Here is a 19,883-nt window from a genome sequence, read left to right as displayed (position 1 = left end):
AACGTCGGGCAAAGATCGCTATAGCACTTTAGCGACGTATCACAACAGCAACACCATAGAGATGGCTAGGCTCTATTGAGATAAATTACCAGGTTTCAGCGACGGCGATATCTGGCATCTTAATGGAGTTCAGGCTGATGCTGTTGTGATACGTTGCTATAGCGATCTTAGCCAGACGTTAAAAAAAAAAAAGCCGGAGATTGCGCGCGCCGGCGGGCGAAAAAGGGCGCGAAAACTGCTCCCGGGTTAGATACTGGACATTTCACACAGCACCCCATAGCGATTTCAACCCGGAAGAAGGGGTTGAAAAGTGGAAGAAGCTGCTCTTTGTTAGTAACGACTCAGGCATGCCTCACTACCGGGACAGCCGCGGGACTGTGTGAAAAGGTGAGAGTATTCCGGTAGCAGCCAGTTACTGAATCGGGTCTGTCTGAAATGCCAGCAGAAACCCGTTACTGTTCAGTAACTGACCAGCTGGCATACCGGAATACTTAGGCTGTGTGAAAAAGATCCATCTTTGTGCTTACCGGCTTGGGGGGGGCATCAGAATAGCACACTCTCTCTTAATACAGAGCAGAACGAGGCTTCACTTCCCCTCCCTTCCTGTTCCAGAAGGGAGAGAGCAAAGCCTCTTCCTGCTCTGTATTAATATTATTTATTTAATACTTTCAATTTCTATCCCGCCCTCTCCACAAGCGGACTCAGGGCGGCTAACAATCAATACTATAATACAATTTAAAACATTTTAAAAACATTTTGTGGTGCTATACAACTTTGGTATGGCGGGATCTTTCTTTTTGCTGTTAGTGATCTATTGTGTTTTGTGATCTAGTGATCATATAAAGTTTGTAACTTCTCAGTGATGTGAAGTGGCAGTTCTTCACGGTTAGGCATTAAAGGCCTGTTGGAACAATTCAGTTTTGCTGCCCTGCAGAATTTAGAAAGGTCCCTCAGGGCCCTTATGGCCTCCAGGAGGGCATTCCACATTTCTGGGCCTACCTTCTGGCGTGCTCAGAGTAGCAACACCAGCCTCGTGCTTACCCACTTCGGCTGGCATCTCAATAGACCTTTCTCTTAATTCAGAGCAGGAAGAGGCTTTGCTCTCAACCTCCTTTCCAGAACAGGAAGGGAGGGGGAGCGAAGCCTTATTCTGCTCTGTATTAAGAGAGAGTGTGCTATTCTGATGCCCCCCCTCCAAAGCTGGTAAGCATGAGGCTGGCATCTGAGTGTGCCAGGGGCGGAGGTGGCCTACCCGTGGGAGGGAGGTGACCTGCCCACCACCGCCTAACTGCCCCAGAGCAATTAGGCATTAGCCTTGGGTGCCGGGAGCAGAGGGAGAGCCCAATTCGGCACCCCCTGCCCGGCGCCCTTGGGAAATGCCTAATTTGCCTAGTGGGCTAGACGGCCCTGCCCCCCCCCACCTCGCCAGTTGCGTGTGTTGGTTCAGTCTCCCAGGATGGAGTCTCCATTGTTTGTTAGTTAAAATAGTAGACTGCTTGAGGTCCCTTGGCATGGAACCAGCTGTTCCTGGACTTCCAGTTTCGGCGGCTTGTGAATGAAAGCGGCTCAGACCATCACATTCAGAGCCGCTTTCAAATTGGATCGTTGAGGGGTCGCCCCTCTAAGGTCGACTCAACTCTGGGGCCCAGGAAGGGTTCCAGAAGGCAAGGGAATCGAAACAGTGGATCGGGAATGTCAGTGGAGGTGGCTGCTTCCCGATCCCGCTTTTCCCCAGCATCAGCGTCCTGATCGCCATTTTTAAATGGCCATAGAGCCAGTCACCGGTCTTCTTTCTTTTTACACGTTACATACTGGACTTTCAAGTTTCATACATTCAAGACTAAGGACACCGATCTTCTCAATACTGTAAGTGTTTCCCCATATTTCTGTCTGGATTGGTAGCAAGTTGCAGGGGGAAAAAGAGAATCAGGAGCAGACTTCAAATAAGGCAGGAGACTGAAAAAGGGCGGGGGGAGCTCTCCCTTTTTCTTTTCTGAGACTTGTAAAAGTTTGCCTAATCTGATATACTGAAAATACCTGCAGCAAGAGATTTCATCAATTTGTGATGGATGGCTCAACTTAACTGATCTCTGTTAAACTTTTGGGGGGAGATGGAAATGTTTTGCTTCTTGGGGAAAAGTTTTGCTGACAAGTGCACTTGAATGAGAAAGTTGGCTGGTTTAAAAAACTTTTTTGTTTGAAGTGTAAGTCCAAGTGCTTTGACTGAATTTATAAATACTTAAAGAAACTATTAAAAGCTGGTGGATACTTAATATGGATTTTTAAGACACAGCAGGATCTTGGGTTGTAAGAGCATTTTGCAAACTTTTAAAAACTGGACCTCTAGCTATTTTAGTGGATATAGTTATTACAACTGGTATTTTATTTTTTATTTTGGTTTTGTGCATATCTGTGGTTGGATTATTTTTTGGATACGGTTTTAAAGACTTTTGGTTTGGGATTTCATTTTTTGTGCACCTATGTTTTTATTTTTGGATTTTCTGGCTTTTTTCCTTTTTGTCTGGATTACTGATTTTCTGTTTGTTTTTGGAGGTCATGCTTGGATTACAAATAGGGTAATCAGCCCTGGGTTACAGATTTATATTTTGTAGCCTCTGCATTTGGATTATTTATCTTTGGTTTTATGCATATGTTCTTTTTGCCTTTATTTTTGGATCTGTTGGTTTTTTCCTGGCTTTCCCCCCCCCTTTTCTGGATTACTGGTCTATAGTTGAATTTGGGTCACACTCTTGGATTATAAATAGGGTAATCAGCCCTGGATTACAGATTTATATTTTGCAGCTTTTATACTTGAAATTTAATGGAAAGACTTGGTGCTGATCTGGATTACAATAGAGTTAGCTCTGTTTCATATAACAGGCAAAGGCTGAAGCTTCAGTGAACTGAACTGAATTGTTTTCTCCTTCGACTATCTACTGTGGTGAACTGAAAAGGGGTGTTTATTATTATTTTTAGTATTGTTTTGACTAACATAAATTGTTGATAGAAGTTAGAAGGTTGTTATTATTTTAGAACTGCTTTATAACAAGGATACTTTTTGGTGGAGCATAGCTTATCTGGTATAAACAGGAATACAGAGTTTCTAAACAAATGGGGAAGAGGTGCCTGTGAGTGTTTTTATTTTAACAAGAATGAGTGGTCTCAAGGAAACTGTAAAAAAAAAGATAACAAAGAAGGAAAACAAACATTTCTTTCACTTAGCAACTCATCTGGACCAGGTAAATTTACGACCATGCCAGGAGATATGAAACAGATGCAGGCTGCTTTAATGACTGCTATAGTACAACTAACAGGCAAAGTAGATAACATTGGTGAACGGATGGCACAGATTCAAAAAGAACTTTCAGAGAATACCAGACAGACAGTGGAGACTAATAAAGCTCTAAAAGTATTAGAGAGTCAGGTGACGGAGAATAATCAAAAGGTGGAACACCTGGAAAAAGAACAGAGTTTACAAGACTCTAGACTCTTACAACTGGAAGTAGATAGAGCTGCATATATGTTGAGGTTTCAAAACATACCAGAAGAGAAAAATGAAGATTTACAGAAAATTCTAAGTGAAGCCTTGGCTGAAATTTTGCAGGTGACTCCTGAGAAGATGGGAGAAGAATTTGACCAAGTCAGACAGGTACCTTCAAGCTATACAAGACGAAACAAACTGCCTAGTGAAGTCCATTTGCGATTCCAAGAAAGAGGACTAAAGATGATATCTTAAAACAAGTAAGAGACAGACCGATGATGACAGCTGAAAACATGGTGAAGATTTTGAGAGAGGTTCCCTGCCCTGTGAGACAAAAGAGGAGAGAATATCAAGACTTAACAGACTTTCTGAGAAGAAGAGAAATACCTTATATGTGGCTAATGCCAGAGGGCCTTCTTTTTACATATCAGGAGAACAGATACAGGATTAATTCCATCTTTAAAGCTCAGAACTTTTTGGAAAGAATGGAAGAGAAAGAAGGTTAAAAAAAGAAGGAGGAAGAAGGAGAAGGCTCTGGGGAAGAAAATCCAAATGAACCATGGAGATATCATACAAGGCAACACCTCAAAAAGGATAAGAAAGATAATGATAAAAGGAGGAAGACATTTAGATATTTGGCAAAATTGGAAATGGATATAATTTGTGTACAAGAAACTCATATTTTAACGAAAGACCAACATTTTTTGAAAAACAAAAAATTGGGCAATTTATTCACAGCAACAGACAAGTATAAGAAATGGGGTGTGGCAATATATATTAAAGATAAATTTAATCTGCAATTGCAATTTACTTCTGAAGATTGAAGAATTTTATTGCTGAAAATCACAGTGGACAATAAAAAAATTTTACTTGCAAATATTTACGCCCCAAATGATCACCAAGAGAAATTTTTTAAAGACTTGTGTCTTAAATTATCAAATTTGGAATATGCAGAATATTGTTTAATAGGAGATTTTAATGCAGTTTTGGATAGACAACTGGTTAAAAAAATGCACAAACAGATAAAAAATAAAGGTCTTCCGTTACCAGCAAGTTTTGGAAAATTAGCAGAAGAAATGAACCTGGTAGATGTATGGAGAACAAGATATTCCAGTTCTAAAGATTTTACTTATTATTCTTCCAGTCATCAAACCTGATCAAGAATTGATATGTGTTGTCTTTTGGCAGTTAAAGACCTGATGTAGAAATTCAAACAAGGGTTATCTCAGATCACAATCCTGTAATGATAAAGCTAAAAGGCTTACGGAAGAGAAAATTTTGGAATTTAAATATTTCAATTTTGAAAGATAAAGACTTTCTTAAAGAATCCAAGATGGAGATGGAATACTTTTTTAAACAGAATATAGCACAAGAAGTAAAAATGCAAGTAGTTTGGGACACTGCTAAAGCGTATTATAGGGGCCTTGCAATTAGATATAGTAGCAAGAAAAAGAAAGAGAGAACTGAAAATTTCCAAAATTTAATATCACAAGCTGGAGAAGCTGAAAAGAATCTTAGAAAACAACCAACAAAATCTGAATTCCAAAAAAAGGTGAAAGAAATGCAACATAAACTGAATTTAACTCTTATGGAAGAAATGGAAGTTAAACTAAGGTATGCTAGACAAAACTTTTTGAGCATGCTAACAAGCCTGGAAAGTGATTGGCATATAGGATGAAAAAACAGAAGGCTAAAATAACTATTATGACACTGAAAGATGAGAACAATAAAGAGAAAAGCCAAAAACAAGAAATATGGCAAATTGTGGAGCAGTTTTATAAAAAATTATATGAAGAGAAGCAAGTTCAGAAAACAGTTAGAAGAATATATTAATCAAAATAACCTTAATAAATCCCCTCCCTGGCAGATAGGCAACTGGTAACCTTATTCTTTGCAGATGTCACAATCTTGCTGTCTAGAACACCAGTAGGCCTTAGAAGGGCATTAGCTCAATTTGGTCTTTTTTGTGATCATAACCTCTTAGAGATTAATTATCAGAAAACAAAAGTAATGGCTTTTGGCCCAAAACCTAGGCTAAGGAGATGGAATATTATTGGCCATAGTCTACAACAGGTAACAATTTACAAATATTTGGGGGTCATGATTCAGTCCTCAGGGTCAAAGAAGGCTCACCACGAATATGCTGCCAATTCTGGTCGCAAATCAACCCAGGCCACCATTAGGTTTTTTTTCTCACGAAAGGGGGGTATTTTATATCAGTTGCATTAAAACTCTACTTGGCCAAAACAATACCCCAACTCATCTATGGAACTATGAGAAAATTCAGTCCAAATTCTTGAGAGCCATTTTCCACTTTCCAACCTGCATTTCCAGTGCAGTACTACGCTTGGAAACTGGCTTGCTAAGGATAGAGGCTAGGGTGAGCCTACTTTCAATCACCACTTGGCTTAATCTCAGCCATTGCCCCACGAATATCACATCGTTGATTTTAAAGGATAGTCATTGTTCCTCTTGGGTTAGAGCCATCCATCAGAAATTGTCTACGCTTGGCTTTTCACCTGAATCTCTCCAGATAATGGCCCTGGATCAAGCCAGGGCCATAGTCAAACAGAGACTACAAGGCATTGAGAGACAGAATGATATTGCCAAGGTCCCGGATTATCTAGCTCCCCCTTAAAGGAAATATGTGTTAGCTCCTGCCCCCTATCTCTCAACTCTAACAATACCATCCCACAGAAGGGCCTTTTCTATGGCTCATTGTAATATCTTTCCTTCAGCAGTCGTTGAGGGTCGCTTTAGAAAGGTGCCTATGGTTTGTCCTTGTGGTGCAGATAAAGTTGAAACGATTGACCATGTTTTGTTTGGGTGTGGCCTATGCCCTGGCATACGAGCCAGGTACATTTATTCTTTGTTGGAGGGATGTCTCGGGTTTTCTGATTTCAAAATCAGAAATACGCTGTTATCAGATTTTAACCCCCAATTCACAATTAATTGTGCCAAATTTATGGCGGCAGCTAGGAGAATTCGTGAGGATTATGTAAAGAAGGGGTCCTGAGCTGACTGTTTTTTTTAATATTTCCAAGCTTGTATTTTATCTTTTCTTAAATGCCTGAGTACCCTGTATGCTACTGAAACTGATATAAATACAGAGACCATGCATAAAGTTGCCAAATTTTGTTCCCATGCAACCAAATTGCATTTTATGGTTCTTACAAGTTAATGTCGAGGTAACAGATTGTAATTTTAACCAGTGTATTCTAGTTAATATTTTTTCTGGAGCTGTATAATTTTTAATTTTTTTATTATATGTACTATATTTATTAAGCTAGAAGATGTTTGACCTCTACTGTATTATTTGTCATATCTCATTATTCATACTAATGTCCTATATTTTATTTTCACATTTATTTTTTTAAATATCTTACATTTTACCTAATAAGGTCCATCTTGATTTTTACAATTTTTATGTGGTTGTTGTTGGCCTGCATTGTGCTGTGTATTTGGTCATGGACCGTAATAAAGCAATCTGAAACTGAAACCTTAATACATTTACAGAGGCACAACAAAAAAATCTTAAATGAGCCAGTAACAATAAGGGAACTTGGAGAGGCAATGGCATCTCAAAAAAATGGCAAAACTCCTGGACCAGATGGTTTACCTGCAGAATTTTATAAAGCTTATGAAGACTCTTTGCTTCTACCATTCAAACGTCTCATTGAAAAGATCCAAGATGAAAGTCAAATACCAGCCTCATGGCAAGAAGCCACAATATTTTTGATCCCAAACGAAAATAATGATTTGAAAGATATTAAAAACTATCGACCAATTTCCCTTTTAAATGTGGATTATAAAATTTTTGCTGCAATATTGGCGCAACACCTGAAGAAAGTTTTACAATCTACAATACACTACGATCAAGCAGGATTTCTTCCTAAAAGATATTTGAAAGATAATGTCAGAACAGTCTGTAATATTCTGGAATATTATGAGAGACACCCAGACAAACAATTGGCCTTAATTTGTCTAGATGCTGAGAAAGCATTTGATAATGTTCGTTGGCATTTTATGATACAACAACTGAAAGGCATGGAGTGTGGTGAAAATTTTTTGAGAGCAGTAGAAGCAATATACTATTCACAAAATGCAAGGGTGACAGTGAATGGAGAACTAACAGATGTTATTAAAATTAAAAAAGGTACAAGACAAGGCTGTCCATTGTCACCTTTGCTTTTCATTTTATCTTTAGAAATGTTGAATAACCAAATAAGGGTAGATCCAAACATAAAGGGAGCTGTGATAAAAGATGAACAATACAAACGGAGAACTTTTGCTGATGATTTAGTTTTTATATTAGAACAACCAATGGACTCAATTGACTGCCTTATAAACAAGATTAAACAATTTGGCCATTATGCAGGATTAAAGATTAATTATTACAAAACAAAATTTTTGACAAAGAATATGATGATGGAACCAGTTCAAGCCTTCCAGCAGAAATCAGGATTTTTTTATGAAAAAAATTTAAATATTTAGGTGTGGTTATTTCAAATAGATCCAGCAACCTAAAAGCAGACAACTATGATAAACTACTCAAAGAAATTAAGAAAGATTTGGAAAAACGGCATGATTTAAACTTATCTTTAATGGGAATAATAGCCCTAATAAAGATGAATATTCTACCAAGATGATTATTTCTATTTCAAACTATTCCAATACTTTTAAATAGTGGATTTTTTCAAGAACTGAACAAGGTGGTTGCTAAATATGTTTGGCAAGGCAAAAAAACTAGAATTAAACTAAAGACATTATAGGACTCTAAACTAAGAGCAGGCATGGGCCTACCAGATCAGCAGCTATACTATAAAGCATCCGTACTTTTATGGGTAAGAGACTGGATATTTTTGAATGACAAGAAACAAATGCTATTAGAAGGACGTGATTTGACTATGGAATGGCACGCATATTTGTGGTATCAAAGACTCGAAGGCCACTCTTATTTTAAGAATCATTGGTTTCGAAAATCTTTGTATCATATGTGGTCAGGGTTAAAGACAAAAATTTACCAAAAAATTCCAAGATGGGTTTCTCCAGTAGAAGCATTTACTTATCCAAACCTTCTAAAACCAAATCAGAATTTTAGATATGAAGACTTGTTGGGAAAAGATAATCAACTGAAAACCAAAGAAGAATTGGAAAATGTGGATATTAAAATTAATTGGTGGTTGAGAATGCAAATTGAATCTAGATATGCCAAAGATAAGGTGACAGGTTTTAACACAGAGCAATATGCATTTGATAAAATTTTGTTGAGTCCACAAGAAAAGTTAATCTCCAAACTATATGCATATCTACTTCAAATGATGACACAAGATGAAGTTGTTAAAGATTGTATGGTTCAACGGGCAAAAAACTTTGGCTGCAATATAGCATTAAAAGACTCGGAGAGACTATGGAAACTAAACGTTAAACTAACTAGGTCAGTAACTTTCAAAGAAAATCTATATAAGATGTTTTATAAATGGTACCTGACCCCACAGAAACTCTGTAAGATTTATACTAATATGTCCAACAAGTGTTGGAAATGTACTAAACAGATTTGTTCCTTTTACCATATGTGGTGGACGTGTGAGATTGTGAAAGTCTATTGGAAAATGGTGCATGAAATGTTACAGAAGATCATGAAGACACAGATTCATTTCAAACCAGAGCTATTTTTATTGAATATATTTCCGGAGGACTATTCCAAAGAGATGACACATTAATACAGCAGCCAGGGTCCTTTTGGCAGAGATGGAAAACTCAAGAAATTCCCATGAAAATGGAATTGGTGGGGAAAGTTCTGGAAACAGCAGAGTTGGATTTCTTGTCCCAGCTGTTAACTGGGAAATCTAAAGAAGAAGCAAGAAAATATTGGATGAAATTCTATGTCTGGTTAGATAACCAATATTCTTAAGATTCTCTGATGTGAACTTATTTTCTCTTTTTTCTTCCTTTACTTTATATTATAAAATATAACAAATTTAACAAAAGGTTTATACTATGAAATTTGAAAATGGATTTTGTTCAGCTGAGACAAAACAATAGGGGACAATATATAAAAAAAATACTGTATAACTAAGTTTTTTGAAAGTATTCCTATGTAAAATAATACCAGAATGTATTGTGTTTTTTATTTTTCCCCATCCCCCATTCCTTTCTCTTTTTAAAATCAATAAAACTTTTTTTGGGGAAAAAGAAACCAGCTGCTTCCATCCCTGTATCTTCTTGCTAATAAATGTATGTTGAATACACACACATCTCTAAGTGAACCCATGATCAGGAACCTGAGTGAGAACCCTATTTCTGATTTGCAAATAAAAGGGAACATCACACACCTTAATTATAAATTACCTTAATCATACACCTTAATTATAAATTACAAGCTAGTTTTTTTTCTGCCTCTTGCCTTGCTCAACTGTAAAGTTGAACATATAGCAAAAACTAGACCCTGCTTTTGAATTCAGATATTATGTGTTACAAGTATAAAAGGTCTAAATGCAGAAGTAAGAACTAGGGATGAGTATGAACCAGGAAAATAGAGATTTATGAAGGTTTGTGCGATCTCAAGAACCAAGAAATTCCACGAACTTTTCCATTTAATTAACTGGTTCGAATTTCATGGTTTGTGATGTAGCATGGCTTGCAAAAGCCATTTAAAGGGCGTGATTCGCAAGTGACTTGCAAGTGAAAGAAGGCATTTACTAATAACAAATGGGAACTACTTGCAGGTTAGATTTAGGAGCCAGAGTAGATAACTAACTGAAAATGAATCAGTGTGTTGTTGAGCCATCCCCCATACCTGCCATTTTAGCTCTTAGCAACTAGAGCAGCATTTTTAAATTAACAAAAGTTGCCAAGTTCTTCTGCTTATCTTAATGCATAAAAATGTATTACTGCAGTTTGTATTCATTCCACTAAGACTTAATCAGGAGAACTTCTCAATAAATTTTTCTTAGAAAGGACAACAGTATAAAGGAAATAGTTCTGCAGAGTGCTAGAGAGACCAAACTGGGGGTTTTCTGTTCAGTTCTGGGCATCACAATTCAGGTTAGAGACTGAAACCTAGAAATAGTTAGAAAAGAGCGACAAGAATGAAAAAGGCTCTAGAAGAGATGATGCAATGTTACATTAGTTAAAAGGGTGAGATATACATTGGAAATCCATCATTTATTTTTCACTTTGGCCATGAACTTGCAAGGCCACTTTAGGAAAGCTCTTGTCCCTCAGACTATATATTTTGTCCAAGTTGTCTCACAAATTAACCTAACCATTCAATATAGTTTCTAACACGTAAACAAAGATTCATATGTCCTTCAAATGAAAACGAAACAGAATTCTAAACAATTTGTTCAATAATAACAGTAAGAGTTATTGAGAATAAGAAGAGTATTCATTGTGTGATTCTCCCCCCCCCAGCAGTATTGATTTATTTGTAAAATTAACAGCATTTTACTTCATTTGTACATAAGAACATAAGAAAAGCCATGTTGGATCAGGCCAACGGCCCATCCAGTCCAACACTCTGTGTCACACAGTGGCAAAAAATTTTTATATATACACACACACTGTGGTTAATAGCCACTGATGGACCTGTGCTCCATATTTTTATCTAAAACCCTCTTGAAGGTGGCTATACTTGTGGCCGCCACCACCTCCTGTGGCAGTGAATTCCACATGTTAATCACCCTTTGGATGAAGAAGTACTTCCTTTTTTTTGTACTACTGACCTATGGACTTAAAACTGTTTTCTTAATAGAGTCAAGAGAAAATTAAAACACAATGAGACTATTTCCCAGACTTTCCCTTTTTTAAATATAGCTCACTGAATCTAAGAAAAATAACTTTCATTGCAAAGTACTGTTAAAAGGGAGAAAAATTAGCTGGACCCATCTACATCAGAGCATACTATATAAGCAGCCATTATGGTGGTAAAACCCACCTATATATTCCCCCACACAAGTAAATGTCAATGCAGTGTCTTTTACTCCTTGGAGGGGTAATTCCAGAGTGCATTCTTCCCCACACCAGTCCAGTTTCCTCAGAAAGTCCTTGTCATATTGCAAGAACCCCACAATGCTATTCATTCCTGTGGATAAGAGAAGCCCTACAATGCAATGCATAATTAACTTACATCATTCACAGCCACTGTGGATGACACTAAATTGTTCAGGGTGGTGAGAATCAGGGAGGATTGTGAGGCACTCCAAAGGGATCTGTCAAGGCTGGACAATTGGGCATCAACATGGCAAATGAGGTTCACTGTGGCCAAGTGCAAAGTAGTGCACATTGGGGTCAAAAATCCTAACTATAAAAAAAGACCCCTCAAGATGTGGTGATGTCCACTATCTTTAGAGTTTTAAAAGAGTTGTGTATTATAAGTCAAAACAGTTATTAGCCTTCATTTTTAGACAGCATTATCTCTTGGAGTGGCTGGAGATAATAACAATGGATTGCCATCATTTTCATATTGAGTGTATGAGTTTCCTAGGCAGCTGGGTGGCCACAATTGTAAACACAGAGTAGGAATAGAGGGATCCCCAATCCAGCAGTGTCTGCTAACATGGTTTGAATTTTGATAAATGGGTGGGGGTGGCCATCACAAAGAGGCTGCTGTGGTGGGAACAATTTCACTATTTTGATTCTCCATGGGTAGTGGGAATCTATCATTTAAAATATATTTGAGTTTACTGGTTTGATAGAATAATGTTAGATTTTACCAGTCCATTCCTCCAGACAAATTTTTTTAAATGTTTAAATGAAATTAAATGTTCAGGGAGGAGCAGAGACGAAGAAAACTTTCCGGAAATAGTTTCCCAAACTAACTAATATTTACCCAGTTGATATAAAGTGTGGCAAGGGGCTTTAGTTGCCTCCTGAAAGTTTTTGCAGAATCAGGTGAATCTAGTTGAAGTCGACACTGTGGATGCCATCAGCCTGTGTATGCAGAAGATTTCATTCGGTGGGTGTATGTGAAGGTTGTGTCAGGTGCTAGAAGTGTAGGGTGGGGTGGAGTAGTTTCCCTGGATAAGATCAGAAAATGTAAATGTTAATATTGAAGCCTACCCCCCTCCTTTTCCTGGCAGTGGTGAAGCTATTGCTGTGAAGTAGTTTCAAGCAGAAACATGTCCCAAAGGAAAACAAAAGTCTAGAGTCCACTACTCTATTAGTGGATTCTTGCTATGCAACAGAATCAAGGGGCCTGAAATTTGGAGTGAAATATAATTATGTATGGTTAAAATCTAATCAGGAAAAATAGATACCACACAGTTGTTATGCTAAACTAGTAGTGAAATTGCTGGAGAGTTGCAGATTAAGATCACTATTATAGTAAGATAAAAATCCTAAATTCCAGTTCAACCCAAGGGAAGAAGTATTGTGCAATACCCAAAATTCTCAAATCAACTATTTCACACTGTTCTTCCTTTGAAGTTCTGTTGTTGATGGGTGGTGACTTTGAGGTCACAAGCAGTTTCCCAGCTCCTTCTGGTACCTGAATAATATGAAAGATGTGTAATAAAATATGATTAGATAAGGTTTGTTTACATGGTAATGTATTGTTTTAAGGGCTGATCTCTGTAGCTGTACATGTTAAAATATTTCTATATAGGGTGGGCTCCCTCTTGGGTATCCTGAGAAAGTGTTTGCGCAATACATAGCCTCTCCTTTCCCGGTGTAGTGAACGCCGCGTGATCACTGTCCGGCTATGCCTGGCAGATGGTCACTGCAATGGCCTCTCCTGCATTACTGCATCCGTGGCAACACCTTCCCGCTGGTCCCCCCCCCCGTTTCTCACAGAGTTTGCCACGTCATGATGCGACCGAATGTCCGGTGGTATAACCGGATGGGCAGGCTGGGCTCACCAACCTCGCCAGCCAAGAGAAGGAAAACTCTTAACATCAAACCCGGGTGGATAGGGCTCGTTAATGTAACACCTACCACCTGGAGGACTCGCTGCTGGCGTTTCGGCTTACTGGGCCATGGCAGATGACCCCAAGGTGAAAGGGTGGAGCCAGTACCGCGCACACTGTGCTTCACCTAAAAATTCCTCTGCGCAGGCCTGAAGGGCATATCCACATCCACAACACACCAAGTCCTGCAGCGATGGGCAAGGGGCGAAACGGCAGGTGGAAGATGCCACTGGAAGCCGCAGTCCCGATCCTGCATGTAGGCGGTTCAGGGTATTGGTCGCCTGATGCTGACCCGGAGACGAAAGTATTTTTCGGCAGCACCCTGAACGACCAAGCAGCCTTATCTAGGGACAGCACTGCTTGCTCCGCATGGAGAGGGGCCTAGAAAAGGTGGCCTAAACAAAGCTCGTCTCCCCCACCCCAGTTGGCTAGCCGCGGTCAACGGGCATTCTTACTTGCGGTCAAAAAATAACAACAAAGAAAAGGCATGCACCTGCCTCACAAAGTGTGCAAAGACTAAAGCTTGCGTGTTGGAACATCAGAACCATGCTTGACACAGTAGACAGTGGTCGCCCTGAACGACGCTCTGCTCTAGTTGCCCACGAACTTCTCAGGTTGAATATTGACATAGCAGCTCTCAGTGAGGTCCGTTTCCCTGAGGAAGGTAGTCTTCAAGAACGTGGTGCTGGCTATACCCTCTACTGGTCGGGTGAGTCAAAGGCTGAGAGTCGCCTTTCTGGCGTTGGCTTCATGGTCAGGAACTCCATTGCCTCCAAACTCGAAAACCTGCCAACAGGTCACTCAGATCACATCATGTCCATGCGCCTCCCACTTCAAAACAAGCAGCATGCAACACTCTTCAGTGTGTATGCCCCAACCCTTCAAGCAGATCCTGCAGAAAAGAACAAGTTCTATGCTGATCTATGCAACCTCGTACGGAAGACCCCTACAGAGGACAAGGTGATCATCCTTGGCGACTTCAATGCCAGAGTAGGTAAAGACTCGGAAGCCTGGAAAGGAGTACTTGGCAAACACGGCATTGGCAACTGCAATGATAACGGGCGCCTCCTGCTAGAATTCTGCATGGAGCACCAGCTCACCATCACCAACACTATCTTTCAGCAGAAGAACAGCCTGAAGACAACCTGGATGCACCCACGGTCCAAGCACTGGCACCTTATCGACCACATTCTGGTGCGCCAGAGAGACCTTCGAGATGTCTTACACACCCGAGTAATGCCCAGTGCGGAATCTCATACGGATCATCGTCTTGTACGCTGCAATCTCCGTCTTCACTTTAAACCCACACCCAGGAGAGGAGGTATCCCTCGAAGGAAGCTTCAGGTTGGCAGCCTTCAGTCAGCCGAAGTTAAAGCTGCCTTCCAGGCAAAACTCCAGTCAAGAATTGAGGACCCCAGTTGCCCCACAGACCCTTCTCCAGAAGCACTCTGGGAGCACCTAAAAACTACCATCCTGTTGATCTCTGAAGAAGTCCTTGGGTTCTCCACAAGGAAGAACAAGGACTGGTTTGAGGAGAACAATCAAGAGATCCAAGAATTACTTGCAAAAAAGAGATCTGCCTACCAAGCACATCTTGCTCAGCCCTCCTGTCCCGGGAAAAAAGCAATCTTTCACGCTGCATGTAGCAGCCTCCAGCGCAAACTTCGAGACATTCAGAACGTGTGGTGGACCAAGCTTGCAGAGAGAACCCAGCTGTGTGCAGACACTGGTGATTTAAGAGGGTTCTACGAAGCCCTGAAGGCAGTATATGGCCCATCATATCAGGCTTAGAGTCCCTTGCTTAGTGCAGACGGCCAAGTGCTCCTCACAGACAAGGCATCCATACTGAACCGGTGGTCGGAGTATTTTCAGGTTCTCTTCAGTGCCAACCGCGTAGTTCATGATTCAGCAATCCACCTCACCCCACTTCAACCAGTGAAAACAGAGTTGGATGAGATCCCCACCCTAGAAGAGACTGTTAAAGCCATCAAGCAACTGAAAAGTGGCAAGGCAGCGGGAGTTGATGGAATCCCACCAGAGATCTGGAAGCATGGGGGCATAGTACTACATAGCACATTTCACAAAGTACTTGTCACCTGCTGGGAACAAGGCAAACTACCACAGGACTTTCGCGATGCAATCATCATCACTCTACACAAGAACAAAGGGGAAAAGTCAGACTGCTCCAACTACCAGGGGATAACCCTGCTCTCCATCGCAGGCAAAATCCTTGCCAGAATACTCCTGAACAGACTGGTGCCCACCATTGCAGAAGAACTCCTCCCAGAGAGCCAGTGCGGCTTCAGAGCTAACAGGAGCACCACCAACATGGTATTTGTTCTCAGGCAGCTCCAAGAGAAATGCAGGGAACAGAACAAGGGTCTATATGTGACTTTTGTCGACCTTACCAAAGCTTTCGATACCGTTAGCAGGAAAGGCCTGTGGCAAATCTTGGAACGTTTAGGATGTCCCCCAAGGTTCCTCAGCATAATCATCCAGCTACATGAAGACCAGCGAGGCCAAGTCAGACACTGCAACGACCTCTCGGAGCCCTTTCCAATAGGCACAGGTGTAAAGCAAGGCTGCGTTCTCGCACCAGCTCTCTTTACGATCTTCTTTAGCATGATGCTTCAAAGAGCCGCAGTAGATCTAGATGATGATGATGGTGTCTACATCTGCTATCGCACTGATGGCAGCCTGTTCAGCCTGAGGCGACTAAAGGCTCACTCCAAGACACTCCGAGAGCTACTGTTTGCTGATGATGCTGCACTCGTCTCCCACTCGGTATCAGCTCTGCAGCATATGACGTCCTGCTTTGCAGAGGCTGCCAAGCTATTCGGCCTAGAAGTTAGTCTGAAGAAGACAGAAGTTCTCCACCAGCCTGCACCCCAGGAAGATTATCACCCTCCCTGCATCACTGTGGGTGAATCAGTTCTGAAGACAGTCCAGCAGTTCATCTACCTGGGGTGCATCATCTCCTCAGATGCCAAGATCGACAAGGAGATTGACAACAGGCTGGCAAAGGCAAACCGTGCATTTGGCCGACTGCACAAAAGAGTGTGGAGCAACAAGCATCTGAAAAAAGGCACAAAGATCAATGTTTACAAAGCGGTTGTGATGACAACCCTCATCTACAGCTCCGAATCGTGGGTTTTATACCATCATCACCTGCGACTCCTTGAGCACTTTCATCAGCGCTGCCTTCGCACCATCCTCAACAGCCACTGGAGTGACTTTGTGACCAACACTGAAGTCCTCAAGCGGGCGGAGGTTACAAGTATCGAGGCACTGCTGTTGAAGACGCAGCTGCGCTGGGCAGGGCATATTTCTAGGATGGAAAACCACCGCCTTCCCAAGATTGCTCTGTATGGCGAACTTTCCACCGGCCATCGAAATAGAGGGGCACCAAAGAAGAGGTACAAGGACTCCTTGAAGAAATCCCTTGGCACCTGTTGCATCAACCATCACCAGTGGTCTGACCTAGCCTCAGATCGCAAAGCATGGAGGCACACCATCCACCAGGCTGTCTCTTCCTTTGAGAACGCACGCATAGCTGGTCTTGAGGACAAAGGGAGATTGAGGAAGAATCGCACTGCTACAGCACCAACCCCAAATCAGACTTTTCCCTGCAGCCACTGTGGCCGGATCTGCCTGTCCCGCATTGGTCTTGTCAGCCACCAGCGAGCCTGCAGCAGACGTGGACTACTGCACCCTTCTTAAATCTTCGTTCGCGAAGTTAAGCCGAGAGAGAGAGATTTAAAAACTAGTCAAGCACATAATTTAGCTTGCTGTTATGGTTATTGCTTACATGCTGGTAGCAATTAAAAGAAAATAGTGTTACAAATATGCTTGCTTGCCCTCTAGACTTTTTCTATATATATTTCTACTTAGTCTCTTAAACCCCATAATTCAAATTTGAGTCAGCTGTTCAATAATCACCAACATTAATGCAATAATCAGGACTTGGCAAGATAAAATATATGATCAGCTTGTCATGGGCAAACTTTCTACTACTGAGGTAACATTGGTGGTGAGACACTCAAAAGTCTGTATTAGTTTGGGTTCCAGTCCTACAATATATGGCAGAGATTTCCTTCCATCCTATCATTAGATAGGTTTCATTTTAAGCCCTTGATCTGACTGGCTGTGTTTATTGGGAATCCTTATGGCTGACTTGCTAAACAGGTGACTCCTCTTCGGCAACTTTGTTACTTCTTTTACAGAACCCCTGCAAAAACCCCAGTGAACTGCTGATAAAAAGTATGAAAAATAGCCCTGATCTCACCAGGTCTCAGAAGCCAAGCAAGGTTGACTGTGGTTAGTAGTACTTGGATGGGAGACTTTCTTGAACTACCCAGTGCAGAGGCTCAGGAGCAGGGTCTATTCAGCCATCTAAATATCCTCTAGGTCCCCAGTAGGGGTCAATCACCAGAGGTTGACATGACTTCCAGGTACAAAAAATATACAAAAAAGTATTTAAAAATATATTGTCAGCTAATTGATCCCATCAAGGGTCAGTACTGTCTACTCTGTTTGGCAGCAGCTCTCAAAGGTCACTGCTAGAAGTCTTCCCTATCCATTACTATCTGATCCTTTTAACTATAGATGCCAGGGACTTAAATGTGGAATGGTCTGCAAAGCCAATGCTCTACCATTGAGCTGCTAGGCAGCATAAGCCTAATGAAATCTTAGCCAAATGAGGGCATGTCTGTTCAGTTATATTGTTAATTGCCACAGATCCCTAGAAAAACACTGTAGTATTGACTGCAATTAATTAGAACATTGCTTCACTTTTTATACCCTCAATGCATGCCTGTGTCATAAATATCCTTATCAGACAAGTACTAGGAGACCAAATCCAGACTCTAAGCTCACCAGGCCATGAGATGTCTCCTTTTCAGTTAACATATCCAGCAAACCCTGAATGCAGCTCACAGATCTCACTATTGCAAATCATAATCTGTTGTGCATTTTTAATTTGCTAAATCCCAAGGGGTTCCTTTTTTTTACATTGTATGACCATTTCATGTACTATTTTAATGCAAAAGTGAACTTCATAAACACTGAACATGCTACAGACGGAGTTTTTTGAGCAGGAACGCAGTTCTGGCTGGCTTGGCACAAGGAGGTGTCGTCTAATATGCAAATGAATTCCTGCTGGGCTTTTTCTACAAAAAAGCCCTGGTTACAGATATTTTCTGTGAATATGAAATTTGTCGATAAGACTGGGAAAGTACCCATGCTTGATATGCTATTTACTGTGCAATCCTAGGGACCTGCTGCAGAGGTTTAGGATACCACCATTATCAGAATGATGATATGATCTCACATTGGCCAAACAGTAACACCAGTGCAACAGTGTTGTGATGCTGCTGTCATATTTGTCACAGTTGGGACACTAGGCAGGGGTGAAGGCAGAAGAAAATCAGGATTGTAGCTTACCTCATCCTAGGGAGAGGCTACTACAGCTTTCAGAAAAGGGAAAGAGAAAATAGTGGGTGAGGAGAAAAATGAGATGCCTCCTACAAGTCCTTACAGGTCCCCAGCTTGTTTTTATTCTCGTATAGTCTTCATTCCTTGAGTTTCTGCTTTCCAAAAGGGTAGATGTTTGTAGAAACTACATCTGTAGGAATACTTGGGAATATGATAATCATGTTGCCTACTGAGTATACACAATTTTTCCTACACTTGATGATGTGCTGCATTTATGCCTTCAAAGTCTTTATGCTGGAGCATGGGGACATCACAGAAATTGTCATTATGACCTCAAGTGCTAATGCCATGCTGTTAATTAAAATAAAAAGGGTTTCCATGCTATTTTTCTACTAAGAGAACACAGTTGATATCCTAAGGCTATGCTACACTAGTGACGTAGTGCCTAACAGACCTAAGGACACTTTTCTGGGACTGAGTCCTATTAAACATCATGGGACATACTCAGTAAACCAGCTTAGGGTTGCTCCTACAGTGTACTAATGTTTTAACTTGAACTTAAGTCAGGGGTTATAAATCAGGGGTTCCCAGTGTGGTGACCATGAGCACAATGGTGTCACCAATACCCTTTCTGGTGCCCAAGTGTTTTTATAGAAAGTGGATAGGGTCACATGGCACTTGTGCCCACCAGTGCTTCTGACTGACTGTGCAGCTTAAAGGGCATTTTGTTAAACAGAGCTTTTACTGTACATGTTGAAGGGTTACATAACCTTGCTCTATGACATTTTGTGACTAGCTTCACTTCCTGTGGCAGCTGTTTTGTGGTTGTGGCTACCCTCTTGTCAGAATTCCAAATGTGTCCACATGCTCAAAAGGGTTGGGGACTGCTGTCATAAACAGTGTAGCAGCAGGAAAACACAAAAATGAAAGATTCTTCTGCCTTTAGTTCTTGTCAATATTTTCAGAAAATAAACTGACTACATTTTCTTACATATATGTGACCATACAAAGAACCTCTTTTTTTCTGTGAAAACCATTCTTATAAGTAACCAAACTGAATA

This window comes from Heteronotia binoei, chromosome 4 (assembly GCF_032191835.1).
Source record: "Heteronotia binoei isolate CCM8104 ecotype False Entrance Well chromosome 4, APGP_CSIRO_Hbin_v1, whole genome shotgun sequence".
NCBI lineage: Eukaryota > Metazoa > Chordata > Lepidosauria > Squamata > Gekkonidae > Heteronotia > Heteronotia binoei.
Note: the sequence above shows the minus strand (reverse complement) of the source record.